At 46.8% G+C, this 19128-nt stretch overlaps 1 protein-coding gene across 1 annotated transcript in view; it reads left to right on the forward strand.

The window, feature by feature from the left end:
* Positions 1-7094: 7094 nt before the first annotated feature.
* LOC140847139 (zinc finger protein 541-like) overlaps positions 7095-19128 on the forward strand; it is a 50382-nt gene continuing 38348 nt past the window's right edge. The window contains exons 1-2 of the mRNA XM_073226385.1: positions 7095-7249; positions 11942-12094. The gene's annotated coding sequence lies outside the window, so the exon portion shown is untranslated. The remainder of the gene's footprint in view (positions 7250-11941; positions 12095-19128) is intronic.

A 19128-nucleotide genomic window follows, 5' to 3' on the forward strand; every position in this document is an offset into this window, starting at 1 on the left:
ATGATTACTAGGAAATGTAAAATTGTGTCTGACACTCGGGGCTTGTATTTCTTTTGGACGATGATGTTCTGGAATATAAGCCTAGGCAGGAACGTTTGTTTCTGAGGTACAGACACTGCTGTACCTCAGCAGAGAGCAGAAACGCAATAAGCAGTATTTGCTGAATTAAGGAACCCAAAAGTAGAATGCCAGTCCTCCTTTTTGTTGTCTACCCCAGGGATCCATTTTTAGAAAATAACAAAACTTTGAGGTATAATTTCCATAAAAGTCACCCATTGTAAGTGTATAATCCAACAATTTTTAGTGAATTCACCAGACTGTCCAACCATCAACTTCCCTTTTAGAATATTTGCATCACCCCAATCGGATCCCCTCATGCTCCTTTACAGCCCATCCCCATCCCATCCCATCGCAAGGCAACCACTGTACGTCGTCTCCGTATACGATTTCCTGTGTTGGATTTCTAAGAAATGTGTCCTTCCAGGGAGCAAACTCCCTGACCAGACCGGGCCATTGCTCCTCCCGGTTTCTGTCTGTCCCTCAACGCTGCTCAGCACAGGGCCAGACCCGCACATGGCTCAGGGTTTGCTCAAGGGAAGGCGGGTGAGCTCGCGCCCCCTTAGGGGTTCTCAGCCCCGCGCCTTCCCAAGGCCCCGAAGGGCAGGCCTGGGGACTCGTGGTCCCCTGCCGCCTCCTGAAGAGCACGTGGGGCCGCCTCGCCGAGCCCCACAGCCCTGCGGGAGGGGCGCCTACTCCCCAAGCCCTCCTCGCGGGGACGGGGACTGCGGCTCCCAGCGGCCCGCACGGGCGCGAGCTCCGCATCAGCGCGTTCCGGGGCGTCCCCCGGGGGCTCCTAACCCTGCTCTGCCTTCCCCCGGCCAACCGCCTCCCTTCCCGTCCGCCGCCGGGCGCCTAACCGCGCTCAGCCCCGCCCCGCCCCGCCGGAGGCCCCGCCCGGGCCCCGCCCCCGCCGGAGGCCCCGCCCCTCGACGTTGGACGAAAACCCCCCGGGCCGCAGGCGGGGGAGCCCGGGCGTCGCAAGGTGCGCGCGAGGATGCTCCGGGCCGGGCAAGGCGGCCGCGGCCGGTGCCGCGCACGCGTGCCCGCGTCGCGGGTGAGCTCACAAGATGCCCCGGGGGCAGGCCCGGCTGCGCGAGCGTGCCCGGCCGGCGGGCAGCGCTGTGGAGACCGGGGGACGCTTGAAGACCCGCGAGGACCGGCGCGCGACCCCCGGAAGCGGGTAAAACCCGGTTGCTGCCGCCACGGCCGCCTCTCTTCCTATCCCCATTCCCGGTTCTTCGTCATTTTCAGCCTCTTACCCCTTTAGAATCTATTCTAATTTGTTGATACATTGCTTTTTGAGGGGGCCTATCTCTGTTTTGAAGGGCGCAGGGGGCGCCGTGGGCGCCCCTCACCCCGCGTCACGCACGCACTGTCTGCCGTCCCAACGGCTCCGGGCCTCGCTGCAGCCCCGCAGCCCCTTCTCCCTTGGAGAAGACTCCGCGGCCGCTGGCCACTGCACCCCTTTTCTTACCTACGCCGCCCCCCAGGCGCCAACTGCCCCCTCGCAGCTCTCCAGGTCGTAGCTGGGGCCCTGCCCGACCTACGCCCTTCCTGCATCTTGGCCTTGGATTCGCCGACCCCCACTTCCAGGTTTTTTCTGCTAAAAATTCTGTTTCCTCCTGAAGAGTCCTCCTCACCTTGGGGACCCAGGTTTGTTTGTTTTTAGGATCTTCCAGCAAAAACAGAAATCTCTTCTCTATTTCTTGACTACGCCCCTCCCTCTCCTTTTAGGAATTTAGAGCGAAAAATACCTTTCTTTCTTCACAATTTTTTTTTTTCTATCCAGGATCGCTTTCCAGCAAAAATCCTTCCTTTCCATCAAGGATTTTTTGGTGTATCTTTCCAACTCATTAACCATTCATTCCCAGGATCTCTCTCGTCTGGTATTGGTTTTCCCAACCCTCTTCCCCAACTCTCCCAACAAAAGCCTCTCTTGATCACCAGTTCTACCCAGTTAGGCTTGTCCCAGCGAAATCCCCAGGTCCCTCCCCAGAAAGGGGGGATAGGAAAGGAGGAAAAAACAACTTTTTTAAACAACAGAACCCTTTCTCCCACCTAGTCTCTCCCGTTTGCTATTGCTTCCTTGCTTCTAAAAGCTGCCATCTCCTCCAATTTCTCAGCAGTGTCCTGGCTTCCTTGGGGACCCAAGTTCTGAATTGTCCCCTTCCTTTCCAGCACCTGCTCTTCAGGACAGAAGAAGTTGGACGAATCCTGAATTTACCACCCGGCGTTCCAGGAGGCAGTACCCAGTGGTGTGACCGTTGCTGTCCCTGTGGGTCCTGCCCTGGGCCCTCCTGTTCCCTGGAGGATCCCTCACTTGCTCTTCCGGTGAGTTTCCGCCCTTCGCACTTGTCTAAAGAAAGTTACCTCTTCAGTGGATTCCTTTCTTTCTGGGAAGTGTTTCTAATCCCTCCACAAGTCTCTGTAGCAGTGGTGAGATCATTACAAAATTGCTGTTTGGGAAATCAGACAAGGAAAGGGGTTATTTGTTGTGCATGTTGACCTCCCTGGAGGAATGCAGACATTTATAGATTGGCTTATGTTTCATTGTTTATTGCAAAAATGCCTTTTCCTTCTCTAGCAACTTAAGATACCGACAGGCCCTGAGTGTGATCATCCAGACTGCGCCCTAAGCGACGCCAGTCAATGCAAATCGCCGCCGCATTGAAATGCTAGGACAGTGTTGCGAGAACTTAATTTTTTTAAAGTATTGTTGATATACAATCTTATGTTGGTTTCAAATGTACATCACAGTGATTCAGCAGTCCCTGAGACCACCTAACATTGTGACTGGAAATTACTGGGCCCCTTTATCCCCCTATCGCACCCCCGCCACCCCCCGAACACCACCACCACACTGGCCCCATCCCCTCCTCCTTGGTAACCACTAGTCACCCGTCAGTGTCCATGAGTGTCCTGCTGTTTTGTCCCTTCTGTTTTACTTTGCAGAACCTAATTTTTTTTTGTGGGGGGTTGAAGGGACCAGAACACTGTCTCTGTGTGAAACCTTTTGCTCTTTAAAAATGCTGACAATGAATTTAATAAATATTTAAAGACAGTGTAGGCCCCTCACAAAACATGTCTGCTGGCCGCCAGTTTAGAATTTTTGGTTTAGGGTTTCTTGCTGTGTTAGACACACTTACACAGATACATATCCGCCTGGGCACATGCATATGTGCACGAGTTGTTCTCTTTAGGGCCGATGTTCTCAAACTTCTTGAGCTTAGGACTTGTCTACACTTAAAAATTATGGAAGACCCCAACGAGGCATTCGGCCTGTAAACTATATCTGGTGATATTTGCTGCATTACAAGTTTAAACTAATAAACTTTAACAATATTTATTAATTCTTTTTTTGGTATAATAATCTACAATTACATGAGGAACATTATATTTACTAGACTCCCCTCTTCACCAGGTGCCACCCACGAACCCCATTACAGTCACTGTCCATCAGTGTAGGAAGATGCTGTAGATTCACTACTTTTCTTCTCTGTGTTGCACAGCTCTGCCCTCACATTATACATGCTAATCTTAGTGGCCCCTTTCTTCCCTCCCGCTTGCCCCCTTATCCCTCCCTTCCCACCGATCCTCCACAGTCCCTTTCCCTTTGGTAACTGTTAGTCCATTCTTGGGTTCTGTGATTCTGCTGCTGTCATGTTCCTTCAGTGTTTGCTTTGTTCTTACACTCCAGAGATGAGTGAAATCATTCGGTACTTGTCTTTCTCCGCCTGGCTTATTTCACTGAGCGTAATTACCCTCTAGCTCCATCCATGTTGTTGCAAATGGTAGGATTTGTTTTCTTCTTATGGCTGAATAATATTCCATGGTGTATGTGTACCACATCTTCTTTATCCATTCATCTACTGATGGATACTTAGGTTGCTTCCATTTCTTGGCTATTGTAAATAGTGCTGCAATAAACATAGGGGTGCATATGTCTTTTTCAAACTGAGCTCCTGCATTCTTAGGGCAAATTCCTAGGAGTGGACAGGCCTATGTTTTTTAACAATGTTAGGAGTGGGGAAATCAGGAAAAACTTTCATAGGTTAAAAGCTGCAGGTCTATTTGCAACAGCATGGATGGAGCTAGAGGGTATTATGCTCAGTGAAATAAGCCAAGCAGAGAAAGACAAGTACCGAATGATTTCACTCATCTGTGGAGTGTAAGAACAAATAAAAAACCTGAATGTGCAGGACAGCATCAGACTCCCAGGACCCAAGAGTGGACTAACAGTTAACAAAGGGAAAGGGACTGGGGAGGATGGGTGGGAAGGGGAAAAAGGAGAAAAAGGGGCATTATGATTAGCACACATAATGTAGGGGGCGGTCATGGGGAAGGCAGTACAGCACGGAGAAACCAAGTGGTAGTGACTCTAGCATCTTACTACGCTGATGGACAGTGACTGCAATGGGGTATGTGGCGGGGACTTGATAATGGGGGACATCTAGTAACATAATGTTGTTCAAGTAATTGTACATTCATGATACCAAACAAAAAGTATCCTCTGACTGTCCTCTTTCCTTATTTATTTTTAAAGTATAACCATATTATGTTCATAAGATATTGGTCTGTCCCACACTAGAGGTATGCTGTGGAGTACCAGAGCCACTAGCTATATGTGGCTATGATGTGGCTAGTCCGAACTGAGACGTCCTGTGAATGTAAATATACACCAGGTTTTAAAGAATCCAAAATAAGTAAATTATCTCATTAACATTTTTGTATTGATTAAATGTTGAAATAACATTGCAGGTTGAATTGTTTATTAAAGTTGATTTCACCGTTTTCTGTGATCTTTGTTTTAAAAAATGATTACTAGGAAATGTAAAATTGTGTCTGACACTCGGGGCTTGTATTTCTTTTGGACGATGATGTTCTGGAATACAAGCTGAGGCAGGAACGTTTGTTTCTGAGGTACAGACACTGCTGTACCTCAGCAGAGAGCAGAAACGCAGTAAGCAGTATTTGCTGAATTAAGGAACCCAAAAGTAGAATGCCAGTCCTTCTTTTTGTTGTCTTCCCCAGGGATCCATTTTTAGAAAATAACAAAACTTTGAGGTATAATTTCCATAAAAGTCACCCATTGTAAGTGTATAATCCAACAATTTTTAGTGAATTCACCAGACTGTCCAACCATCAGCTTCCCTTTTAGAATATTTGCATCACCCCAATCGGATCCCCTCATGTCCTTTACAGCCCATCCCCATCCCATCCCATCCCAAGGCAACCACTGTACGTCGTCTCCGTATACGATTTCCTGTGTTGGATTTCTAAGAAATGTGTCCTTCCAGGGAGCAAACTCCCTGACCAGACCGGGCCATTGCTCCTCCCTTTTCTGTCTGTCCCTCAACGCTGCTCAGCACAGGCCCAGACCCACACATGGCTCAGGGTTTGCTCAAGGGAAGGCGGGTGAGCTCGCGCCCCCTTAGGGGTTCTCAGCCCCGCGCCTTCCCAAGGCCCCGAAGGGCAGGCCTGGGGGCTCGTGGTCCGCTGCCGCCTCCTGAAGAGCACGTGGGGCCGCCTCGCTAGCCCCACAGCCCTGCGGGAGGGGCGCCTACTCCCCAAGCCCTCCTCGCGGGGACTGCGGCTCCCAGCGGCCCGCACGGGCGCGAGCTCCGCATCAGCGCGTCCCGGGGCGTCCTCCGGCGGCTCCTAACCCTGCTCTGCCTTCCCCCGGCCAACCGCCCCCCTTCCCGTCCGCCGCCGGGCGCCTAACCGCGCTGAGCCCCGCCCCGCCGGAGGCCCCCCCGGGCCCCGCCCCTCGGCGTTGGACGAAAAACCGCCGGGGCCGCCCCGCCGGGCCGCACGCGCGGGGAGCCCGGGCGTCTAAGATGCGCGCGAGGATGCTCCGGGCCGGGCAGGGCGGCGGCGGCCGGTGCCGCGCACGCGTGCCCGCGTCGCGGGTGAGCTCACAAGATGCCCCGGGGGCAGGCCCGGCTGCGCGAGCGTGCCCGGCCGGCGGGCAGCGCTGTGGAGACCGGGGGACGCTTGGAGACCCGCGAGGCCCGGCGCGCGACCCCCGGAAGCGGGTAAAACCCGGTTGCTGCCGCCACGGCCGCCTCTCTTCGTCTCTATCCACCTTCCCACTCCTTCGTCATTTTCAGCCTCTTATCCCTTTAATATCTAATTTGTTTGTACATTTATTTTTGAGGGCACCTATCAACCCTTGGAAGGGCGCAGGGGGCGCCGTGGGCGCCCCTCGCCCCGCGTCACGCACGCACTGTCTGCCCTCCCAACGGCTCCGGGCCTCGCTGCACCCCGCAGCCCCTTCTCCCTTGGAGAAGACTCAGCGGCCGCTGGCCACTGCACCCCTTTTCTTACCCACGTCGCTCCACAGGCCCCAACTGCCCCATCGCAGCTCTCCAGCTCGTAGCTGGGGCCCTGCCCGACCTCCGCCCTTTCTGCATCTTGGCCTTGGATTCGCCGCCCCCCCCTTCCAGGTTCGTTCTGCTAAAAATTCTGTTTCCTCCTGAAGAGTCCTCCTCATCTTGGGGACCCAGGTCTGTTTCTTTTTAGGATCTTCCAGCAAAAACAAAAATCTCTATCCCTTGAGTACAACCCTCCCCCTCCTTTTTGGTACTTAGAGCAAAAAATATCTTTCTTTCTTCACAGATTCCCCCCCCCACACCCCCCGTCCAGGATCGCTGTCCAGCAAAAATTCTTCCTTTCCACCAGGATTTTTTGGTGTATCTTTCCAACTCATTAACAAAGCATTCATTCCCAGTTTCTCTCTGGTCTGATACTTGTTTTCCCAACCCTCTTCCCCAACTCTCCAACAAAAGCCTCTCTTGATCACCAGTTCTACCCAGTTAGGCTTGTCCCAGCAAAATCCCCAGGTCCCTCCCCAGACAGGGGAGATAGGAAAGGAGGAAAAAACAACTTTTTTAAACAACAGAACCCTTTCTCCCACCTAGTCTCTCCCGTTTGCTATTGCTTCCTTGCTTCTAAAAACTGCCATCTCCTCCAATTTCTCAGCAGTGTCCTGGCTTCCTTGGGGACCCAAGTTCTGAATTGTCCCCTTCCTTTCCAGCACCTGCTCTTCAGGACAAAAGAAGTTGGACGAATCCTGAATTTACCACCCGGCGTTCCAGGAGGCAGTACCCAGTGGTCTGACCGTTGCTGTCCCTGTGGGTCCTGACCTGGGCCCTCCTGTTCCCTGGAGGATCCCTCACTTGCTCTTCCGGTGAGTTTCCGCCCTTCCTCGGTGGATTCCTTTCTTTCTCAGAAGTGTTTCAAATCCCTCCAAAAATCTCTGTACCAGTGGTGAGATCATTATGGAATTGCTGTTTCGGAAATCAGATAAGGAAAGGGGTTTTTTGTTGTGCATGTTGACCTTCCTGGAGGAATGCAGACATTTATAGATTGGCTTATGTTTCCTTCTTTATTGCAAAAATGCCTTTTCCCTCTCTAGCCCAGGCTAGCAACTTAAGATACCGACAGGCCCTGAGTGTGACCATCCAGACTGCGCCCTAAGCGACGCCAGTCAATGCAAATGGCACATAGAAATGCCAGGACAGTGTTGCGAGAACTTCATTTTTTAAAATTAAAGTATCGTTGATATACAGTCTTATGTTGGTTTCAAATATACATCACAGTGATTCAGCAGTCCCTGTCACCACCTAATATTGTGACTGCAAATTACTGTACCCCTTTATCCCCCTGTCGCCGCCCCCCCCCCACCACCACACTGGCCTTATCCACTCCACCTTGGTAACCACAAGTCACCTCTCAGTGTCCATGAGTCAACTGCTGTTTTCTTTCTTCTGTTTTGCATTGCAGAACTTAATTTTTTTTTTTTTTGGTGAAGAGACCAGAATGCTGTCTCTGTGAAATGCTTGGATCTTTAAAAATGCTATCAATGAATTTAATAAATATTTAAAGACAGTGTAGGCCCCTCACAAAACATGTCTGCTGGCTGCCAGTTTAGAATTTTTGGTTTAGAGTTTCTTTCTGTGTTAGACACACTTACACAGATATATATCCTCCTGGGCACATGCGTATGTGCAGGACTTGTTCTCTTTAGGGCTAAAGTTCTCAAACTTCTTGATCTTCTCAAACTTCTTGATCTTATGACTTGTCTACACTTAGAAATTATGGAAGACCCCAAAGAGGTGTTCTGCATGTGAATTATATCTGCTGATATTTGCTGCATTACAAGTTTAAACTAATAAACTTTAACAATATTTATTAATTCTTTTTTTTGGTATCATAATCTACAATTACATGGGGAACATTATGTTTACTAGACTCCCCCCTTCACCAAGTCCCGCCACAAACCGCATTACAGTCACTGTCCATCAGCGTAGTAAGATGCTGTAGAGTCACTACTTGTCTTCTCTGTGTTGCACAGCCCTCCCCCCACATTATACATGCTGATCTTAGTGGCCTCTTTCTTCCCCCACTCGCCTCGTCCCCTTATCCCTCCCTTCCCACCCATCCTCCGCAGTCCCTTTTCCTTTGGTAACTGCTAGTCCATTCTTGGGTTCTGTGATTCTGCAGCTGTCTTGTTCCTTCAGTTTTTGCTTTGTTCTTTCACTCCACATATGAGTGAAATCATTTGGTACTTGTCTTTCTCCGCCTGGCTTATTTCACTGAGCGTAATACCCCCTAGCTCCATCCATGTTGTTGCAAGTGGTAGGGTTTGTTTTCTTCTTATGGCTGAATAATATACCATTGTATATGTGTACCACATCTTATTCATCTATTCATCTACAAATGGACACACTTAGGTTGCTTCCATTTCTTGGCTATTGTAAATACTGCTGCAATAAACATAGGGGTGCATATGTCTTTTTCAAACTGGCTCCTCTATTCTTAGGGCAAATTCCTAGGAGGGGACAGGACTATGTTTTTTAACAATGTTAGGAGTGGGGAAATCAGGAAAAACTTTTCATAGGTTAAAAGCTGCAGGTCTATTTGCAACAGCATGGATGGAGCTAGAGGGTATTATGCTCAGTGAAATAAGCCAAGCAGAGAAAGACAAGTACTGAATGATTTCACTCATCTGTGGAGTGTAAGAACAAATAAAAAACCTGAAGGAGCAGGACAGCATCAGACTCACAGAACCCAGGAGTGGACTAACAGTTAACAAAGGGAAAGGGACTGGGGAGGATGGGTGGGAAGGGGAAAAAGGAGAAAAAGGGGCATTATAATTAGCAGACATAATGTAGGGGGGTCATGGGGAAGGCAGTATAGCACAGAGAAAGCAAGTAGTAGTGACTCTAGCATCTTACTATGCTGGTGGACAGTGACTGTAATGTGGTATGTAGCGGGGACTTGATAGTGGGGGGTGTCTAGTAACATAATGTTGTTCAAGTAATTGTACATTCATGATACCAAAAAAAATGTATCCTCTGACAGTCTGTCCTCTTTCCTTATTTTTTTTTAAAGTGTAACCATATTATATTCATAAAGTATTGGTCTGTCCCCCACTAGAGGTATGCTGTGGAGTACCAGAGCCACTCGCTATATGTGGCTATGATGTGGCTAGTCCGAATTGAGATGTCCTGTGAATGTAAATATACACCAGATTTTAAAGAATAAAAAATAAGTAAATTATCTCATTAAAATTTTTATATTGATTAAATGTTAAAATAACATTGCAGGTTGAATTGTTATTAAAGTTGTTTTCACCTTTTTTTGTAACCTTTGTTTAAAAAAATGATTACTAGGAAATGTAAAATTGTGTCTGACACTTGGGGCTTGTATTTCTTTTGGGTGGTGATGTTCTGGAATACAAGCTGAGGCAGAAACGTTTGTTTCTGAGGTACAGACACTGCTGTACCTCAGCAGAGAACAGAAACTCAGTAAGCAATATTTGCAGAATTAAGGAACCCAAAAGTAGAATGCCAGTCCTTTTTGTTGTCTACCCCAGGGATCCATTATGAAAAAATAAGAAAACTTTGAAGCATTATTTCCATAAAAGTCACCCATTGTAAGTGTATAATCCAACAATTTTTAGTAAATTCACCAGATTGTCCAACCGTCAACGTCCCTTTTAGAATATTTGCATCACCCCAATCGGATCCCCTCATGTCCTTTACAGCCCATCCCCAGCCCATCCCATCCCAAGGCAACCACTGTACGTAGTCTCCGTATACGATTTCCTGTGTTGGATTTCTAAGGAATGAATCCCTGTGTCCTTCCAGGGAGCAAACTCCCTGACCAGACCGGGCCATTGCTCCTCCCTTTTCTGTCTGTCCCTCAACGCTGCTGAGCACAGGGCCAGACCCGCACATGGCTCAGGGTTTGCTCAAGGGAAGGCGGGTGAGCTCGCGCCCCCTTAGGGGTTCTCAGCCCCGCGCCTTCCCAAGGCCCCGAAGGGCAGGCCTGGGGGCTCGTGGTCCGCTGCCGCCTCCTGAAGAGCACGTGGGGCCGCCTCGCTGAGCCCCACAGCCCTGCGGGAGGGGCGCCTGCTCCCCAAGCCCTCCTCGCGGGGACGGGGACTGCGGCTCCCAACGGCCCGCACGGGCGCGAGCTCCGCATCAGCGCGTTCCGGGGCGTCCCCCGGCGGCTCCTAACCCTGCTCTGCCTTCCCCCGGCCAACCGCCTCCCTTCCCGTCCGCCGCCGGGCGCCTAACCGCGCTCAGCCCCGCCCCGCCGGAGGCCCCGCCCGGGCCCCGCCCCTCGGCGTTGGACGAAAAGCCGCCGAGGCCGCCCCGCCGGGCCGCACGCGCGGGGAGCCCGGGCGTCTAAGGGGCGCGCGAGGATGCTCCGGGCCGGGCAAGGCGGCCGCGGCCGGTGCCGCGCACGCGTGCCCGCGTCGCGGGTGAGCTCACAAGATGCCCCGGGGGCAGGCCCGGCTGCGCGAGCGTGCCCGGCCGGCGGGCAGCGCTGTGGAGACCGGGGGACGCTTGGAGACCCGCGAGGCCCGGCGCGCGACCCCCGGAAGCGGGTAAAACCCGGTTGCTGCCGCCACGGCCGCCTCTCTTCGTCTCTATCCACCTTCCCACTCCTTCGTCATTTTCAGCCTCTTATCCCTTTAAAATCTAATTTGTTTGTACATTTATTTTTGAGGGCACCTATCAACCTTTGTAAGGGCGCCCCTCGCCCCGCGTCACGCACCCACTGTCTGCCCTCCCAACGGCTCCGGGCCTTGCTGCACCCCGCAGCCCCTTCTCCCTTGGAGAAGACTCAGCGGCCGCTGGCCACTGCACCCCTTTTCTTACCCACGCCGCCCCCCAGGCCCCAACTGCCCCATCGCAGCTCTCCAGCTCGTAGCTGGGGCCCTGCCCGACCTCCGCCCTTTCTGCATCTTGGCCTTGGATTCGCCGACCCCCACTTCCAGGTTCGTTCTGCTAAAAATTCTGTTTCCTCCTGAAGAGTCCTCCTCATCTTGGGGACCCAGGTTTCTTTCTTTTTAGGATCATCCAGCAAAAACAAAAATCTCTCTCTATCCCTTGAGTACAACCCTCCCCCTCCTTTTTGGAACTTAGAAGAAAAAATATCTTTCTTTCTTCACAGATTTTTTCCCTCCGTCCAGGATTGCTGTCCAGCAAAAATTCTTCCTTTCCACCAGGATTTTTTGGTGTATCTTTCCAACTCATTAACAAACCATTCATTCCCAGTTTCTCTCTGGTCTGATACTTGTTTTCCCAACCCTCTTCCCCAACTCTCCAACAAAAGCCTCTCTTGATCACCAGTTCTACCCAGTTAGGCTTGTCCCAGCAAAATCCCCAGGTCCCTCCCCAGACAGGGGAGATAGGAAAGGAGGAAAAAACAACTTTTTCTTAACAACAGAACCCTTTCTCCCACCTAGATCTCTCCCGTTTGCTATTGCTTCCTTTCTTCTAAAAGCTGCCATCTCCTCCAATTTCTCAGCAGTGTCCTGGCTTCCTTGGGGACCCAAGTTCTGAATTGTCCCCTTCCTTTCCAGCACCTGCTCTTCAGGACAAAAGAAGTTGGACGAATCCTGAATTTACCACCCGGCGTTCCAGGAGGCAGTACCCAGTGGTCTGACCGTTGCTGTCCCTGTGGGTCCTGACCTGGGCCCTCCTGTTCCCTGGAGGATCCCTCACTTGCTCTTCCGGTGAGTTTCTGCCCTTCCTCGGTGGATTCCTTTCTTTCTCAGAAGTGTTTCTAATCCCTCCAAAAATCTCTGTACCAGTGGTGAGATCATTACGGAATTGCTGTTTGGGAAATCAGATAAGGAAAGGGGTTATTTGTTGTGCATGTTCACCTCTCTGGAGGCATGCAGACATTTATAGATTGGCTTATGTTTCATTGTTTATTGCAAAAATGCCTTTTCCTTCTCTAGCCCAGGCTAGCAACTTAAGATACCGACAGGCCCTGAGTGTGATCATCCAGACTGCGCCCTAAGCGACGCCAGTCAATGCAAATGGCCACATAGAAATGCCAGGACAGTGTTGCAAGAACTTCATTTTTTAAAATTAAAGTATCGTTGATAGACAATCTTATGTTGGTTTCAAATGTACATCACAGTGGTTTAGCAGTCCCTGAGACCCCCTAACATTGTGACTGCAAATTACTGGGCTCTCTTATCCCCCTATCACCGTACACCCCACCCTCCTCACTGGCCCCATCCCCTCCCCCTTGGTAACCACTTGTCACCTCTCAGTGTCCATGAGTGTAGTGCTGTTTTCTTTCTTCTGTTTTGCTTTGCAGAACTTAATTTTTTTTTTTTTTTTGGTGAAGAGACCAGAACACTGTCTCTGTGTGGAACCTTTTGATCTTTAAAAATGCTGACAAGTTTAATGAATATTTAAAGACAGTGTAAGCCCCTTACAAAACTTGTCTGGTGGCCGCCAGTTTAGAAGTTTTGTTTTAGGGTTTCTTTCTGTGTTAGACACACTTACACAGATACATATACCCCTGGGCCTATGCGTATATGCAGGACTTGTTTTCTTTAGGACCAAAGTTCTCAAACTTACTGATCTTAGGACTTGTCTGCACTTTAATATGGAAGACCCCAAAGAGGCGTTCTGCATGTGTACTCTATCTGCTGACATTTGCTGCATTAGAAGTTTAAACTAATAAACTTAAACAATATTTTTTAATTCATTTATAAATAGCAATAGTAGACCAATTCTGTGTTAACATAATTGACATTTTTATTAAAAGACTGTTTCAGGAAACAAAAAATGTAGTGAGAATAATAGCATTGTTTTATAGTTGTTTCTTATAACTGCTTTTGTATTCAGCCTCTTTGGATATGTCCTGTAGCCTCTGCAAAGTTTCCCTGAGAATGAAAAAGGCAGATATTTTTATGAAAATAGTTTTGACCTCGTTGACTTCCTGAAAGACTCTTGAAGACCTGGGGGCTCCCCACATTGCCATCCACCTCACCATGAAAACTGCTCCTCTAGATTTTAGTGCTTATTTGCACCTTCTTTTAGGATCAGCTTTTAGAGTGAGAAACTTTGGTGTCTCTTTTCTTCGTTTAGTTAATTCTGGGTAAGAAATTTTCCTGGGAAGTACAGTCAGAGGCTACTGATTGCACCATGTCTTTCTCTTTCACAATGTAAGCTTTAAATCTGCTCTTTTCATGAGATATCGGAGGAAATGAGTTAAACTTCTGGTAAAAATTATATTGGTTGGATGGCCAGAGGAGGGAGTCTTTCCTGACTAGTCAGTTTAAAAATATGGGTGCAGAGTATTACACAGGAGTCCCTGCCTCAAGTGTGGAATTACAACACAGTGGAGTGGTTATGTGTGAGAGCTTTGAAGTCAGACTACCTGGGGGTGAATCATGACCTTGATTTGGGGTAAGTTACTTAACTTCTCTAGACTACGTCATCCATAAAATAGGGTTAATAATACAGCATATTGCCTCAAAGGGGTATTGTGGGAATTAAATGAGATGATACATACATGGTTAGAGTAGGGCCTGGTATATGATAAAGCCTTTATAAATGTTTGCTTCTACTCTTACTATTATGATGATGATTATTATAGGGGCCTGGCAAGAAGATAAGTGAGGACTGTGGGAACTGGAGGCCACAGCCTTCTCTAGAGACGGCACCATCTGTCAGCTCTCTCTTATTGATGACTATCAGGGAATATCAAATCTGGTAATTTTTAAGAGAAGTCAGAAATCCACATATTTAGTTGAAATCTCTCCATTAAAAGAAATGTCAGTGGCTGATCCATTTTCATTTTATTTTATTTTATTTTTTTATGGTTTTTTTTCATTTTGTTATCTTTAATCTATAGTTACATGCTGAACATTATGTTTCCTAGACTCCCCCTTCACCAAGTGCACCCCACAAACCCCATTACAGTCACTGTCCATCAGCATAGTAAGATGCTATAGAATCACTACTTGTCTTCTCTGTGTTTCACAGCACTCCCCATGCCCCCCCACACATTATACATGCTAATCGTAAGGCCCCCATTCTTTTTCCCCACCCTTATCCCTCCCTTCCCACCCATCCTTCCCAGTCCCTTTCCCTTTGGTAACTGTTAGTCCATTCTTGGGTTCTGTGATTCTGCTGCTGTTTTGTTCCTTTAGTTTTTCTGTGTTCTTATACTCCACATAAGAGTGAAATCATTTGGTATTTGTCTTTCTCCACCTGGCTTATTTCACTGAGCATAATACCCTCTAGCTTCATCCATGTTGTTGCAAATGGTACAGTTTGTTTTCTTCTTATGGCTGAATAATATTGCACTGTGTATATGTACCACATCTTCTTTATCCATTCATCTACTGATGGACACTTAGGTTGCTTCCATTTCTTGGCTATTGTAAATAGTGCTGTGATAAAAATAGGGGTGCATCTGTCTTTTTGAAACTGGGCTGCTGCATTCGTAGGATAAATTCCTAGAAGTGGAGATTCTGGGTCAATAGGTATTTCTTTTGAGCTTTTTGAGGAGCCTCCATACTACTTTCCACAATGGTTGAACTAATTTACATTCCCAGCAGCAGTGTAGGAGGGTTCCTTTCTCCACAACCTCGCCAACATTTGTTGTTGTTTGTCTTTTGGATGGTAGCGATCCTTACTGGTGTGAGGTGGTATCTCATTGTGGTTTTAATTTTCATTTCTCTGATGACTAGCGGTGTGGAGCATCTTTTCATGTGTCTGTTGGCCATCTGAATTTCTTCTTTGGAGAACTGTCTGTTCAGCTCCTATGCCCATTTTTTAATTGTCTTATTTGCTTTTTCTTTGTTGAAGTCCGTGCACTCTTTATATATTTTGGATGTCAACTCTTCATCGGATCTGTCATTTATGAATATATTCTCCCATACTGTAGGATACCTTTTTGTTCTTTTGATGGTGTCTTCTGCTGTACAGAAGCTTTTCAGCTTGAGATAGTCCCACTTACTCATTTTTGCTTTTGTTTCGCTTGCCCGGTGAGATATTTTCATGAAGAAGTTGCTCATGTTTATGTCCAAGAGATTTTTGCCTGTGTTTTTTTCTAAGAGTTTTATGGTTTCATGATTTACATTCAGGTCTTTGATCCATTTCAAATTTACTTTTATGTATGGGGTTAGACAGTGATCCAGTTTCATTCTCTTACATGTAGCTGTCCAGTTTTGCCAGTACCATCTGTTGAAGAGACTGTCATTTCCCCATTGTATGTCCATGGCTCTTTTATCATATACTAATTGACCATATATGTTTGGGTTAATGTCTGGAGTCTCTATTCTGTTCCACTGGTCTGTGGCTCTGTTCTTGTGCCAGTACCAAATTGTCTTGATTACTGTGGCTTTATAGTAGAGCTTGAAGTTGGGCAGTGAGATCCCCCCACCCCCACTTTATTCTTCCTTCTCAGGATTGCTTTGGCTATTGGGGGGTCTTTGGTGTTTCCATATGAATTTTTGAACTATTTGTTCCAGTTTGTTGGTAATTTGATAGGGATTGCATCAAATCTGTATATTGCTTTGGGCAGGAGGCCACTTTGATGACATGAATTCTTCCTAGCTGAGAGCATGGGATAAGTTTCCATTTGTTAGTGTCCTCTTTAATTTCTCTTAAGAGTGTCTTATAGTTTTCAGGGTATAGGTCTTTCACTTCCTTGGTTAGGTTTATTCCTAAGTATTTTATTCTTTTTGATCCAATTGTGAATGGAATTCTTCTCATGATTTCTCTTTCTATTAGGTCATTGTTAGTGTATAGGAAAGCCACAAATTTCTGTGTGTTAATTTTGTATCCTGCAACTTTGCTGTATTCCAATATCAGTTCTAGTAGTTTTGGAGTGGAGTCTTTAGGGTTTTTATGTACAATATCATGTCATCTGCAAATAGTGAAACTTTAACTTCTTCTTTGCCAATTTGGATTCCTTTTATTTCTTTGTTTTGTCTAATTGCCATGGCTAGGACCTCCAGTACTATGTGGAATAACAGTGGGGAGAGTGGGCATCCCTGTCTTGTTCCCGATCTCAGAGGAAAAGCTTTCACCTTCTCTCTCTTCAGCATGATGTTAGCTGTGGGTTTATCATATGTGGTCTTTATTATGTTGAGGTAGTTGCCCTCTGTACCCATTTTGTTGCGAGTTTTGGCTGATCCATTTTTAAAGAACATTGTGTAGTTCAAAACAGGCCTATGGTTTTTTTAGTTTTTGTTTTTTTGAATTTTTGTTTTTTGGTATCATTAATGTACAATTACTTAAACAACATTATGGTTACTAGACTCCCCTATTATCAAGTCCCCCCCACATACCCCATTACAGTCACTGTCCATCAGCGTAGTGAGATGCTATGGAATCATTACTTGTCTTCTGTGGATATGCTGCCTTTCCTGTGTCCCCACCTGCTACATTAAGTGTGCTAATCCTAATGCCCCATTTTCCCCCTTATCCCTCCCTTCCCACCCATCCTCCCCAGTCTGTTTCCCTTGGTCACTGTTAGTCCATTCTTGGGTTCTGTGAGTCTGCTGCTGTTTTGTTCCTTCAGTTTTTGCTTTGTTCTTATACTCCACATATGTGTGAAATCATTTGATACTTGTCTTTCTCCACCTGCCTTATTTTACTGAACATAGTACCCTCCAGCTCCGTCCATGTTGCTGCAAATGGTAGGATTTCTTTTCTTGTTATGGCTGAATAATATTCCATTATGTATATGTATCACATCTTTATCCATTCATGCACTGATCCACTGATGAACACCTAGGTTGCTTCCATGTCTTGGCTATTGTAAATAGTGCTGCCATAAACATAGGGGTGCATCTGTCTTTTTGAAACTGTGCTACTGCAATCTTAGACTAAATTCCTAGGAGTGGACAGGCCTATGTTTTATAACAAAGTTAGGACTGGGAAATGAGGAAAAACTTTCATAGGGTAAAAGCTGCAGGTCTGTCTCTTCATGCAGCTTCCAGCAGCCTGCTGTTACTCAAAGATGATCACTTCCTCCCTGTAACACTGATGCAGAGGGAAAGAAGAGGGTGGTGCTTGGGTAATAAAAGGCTGATGGTCCAACAGGTTGGGGCTTTTCAGAAAGGAAGAGAGGTGGCACAGTGGAATCCTGTCACTCTTCAGTGAAAGCGCTGCTGAGAGCCTTCTTTGATCAGAGTTCTGTCCCAGCTGAGATGTTATGAGAAGTATGCACACATAAAGCAGAGTCACAGCCACCTAGAGCTTATAGTCTAGAGAAAATTGAAGAACCTGAAAAATAAATTCTGAGGCCATTTGGGATAAGTGTTAGGATTATCACACAAGTGCTTATTGGAGTTCAGAGGAGGAAGAAATAACCTCGGACTGTGTTATGTGAACAGTATTCTCCAGGTCAAGGGGGCATTTAGGCATGATTCTGAAGGGCTTCATTTGGCAAAACTGACTAAAGAGATGTTGGTCAAAGAAAACCACACAAATCAGGGTTTTGAATTCAGATGCCTCTACAGGCCTGACAGGGCATATAAATGAGAGGATGGGTGGGTGTGAGAGAACAGGGAGTGGTGAAGACTGTGGCAAACTGATGGGGGCATGCTCTGTCTAAAGTAGCTACAGCTTCTTAGCTCCAGCCAGTTGTTACTTTACAGGAATGTGGACTCAGTGTTGAAAGATGCTCAGATTTTTTCCCCCAGAATTTTAAATACAAGTTGGCAGCCTTACTTAACATAGAATCTCTTAATCTGTAGTGTCCAATTTGGTAGGCACTAGCCACTTGTAGCTATATAAATTTGAACTGAATTAAAATAAAATAAATAGTCACTCAGTTGCACCAGCTGCATTTCTAGGTATTCCTTAGCTCTGTGGCTCGTGGCTATCATTAGTGCAGATTTAGAACATTTCTGTAAGTACAGAAAGTTCTTCTGGAGAGTTCATACGCTATCCAAAAGAACTCAGACAGATTTTTCAATTTGATAACTAGTAGAAAATATTTAAATTTACTGCAGGCTAAACAAAACATCTTTGTAGACCAGGTAAACATTCAGATTTTCCCCTCCCTCCAAACAATGCTACAGTAAACATTATTTATCTAGTGTGGACTTCCTGCTGCAGTCTAGAACCATATGGCAGGTTACCCCCCACCAAAAGGTAGCATTTCACAGAGTTCTTTCTCTTCCTACCCCCACCAGTCATGGAGTGATGACCCTGTTTTAAAAGAAAAAAATTGAAATTGCATTGGATCGCCAGTATTGACTTATTGTTTTTTAAACAGTTAATGCAAAAATGTTGATGAAACAAGGCTTATATTCCTAGAGTTTAACAGTTCTTATACAGTTCTCTCTGCTATAAAGTCAGCATACACTTAAACACAAGCCAAGCAACCGAGCCAATGTAATTCAAAATACAAACATGCTATTTTGTTGAAGTTTAGCTGCTTCCTTGAAACAACTACTTTCCCGACTGCCACACTGAGCCCTTCTGCATTTAGCAGACCCTGTGATGTCTCAATTCTTCCATTCTTTCTCAGTTTGAACTACAGTAAAACCTCCATTTGTACCAGGATGCCTGTTGGCTTTTAATTGAACAGAAGGCATTGCAATGAGCTAAATCCACCTCTAGCTTCTCATTAGCCTGCGGCAGTAAAAATAGTCCTTGTTTGCCTTAGTGCCATTGTAAACATACCCTAGGCATCAAAACCAAATGGTAGCACTTGGTTATAGAGTGTTAATCCAATCATATAGATACACTGATTTTTTTTCTTTTAGTTAATTCTTAAAAT

The sequence above is a fragment of the Manis javanica genome, chromosome 17 (assembly GCF_040802235.1).
Source record: "Manis javanica isolate MJ-LG chromosome 17, MJ_LKY, whole genome shotgun sequence".
Lineage (NCBI taxonomy): Eukaryota > Metazoa > Chordata > Mammalia > Pholidota > Manidae > Manis > Manis javanica.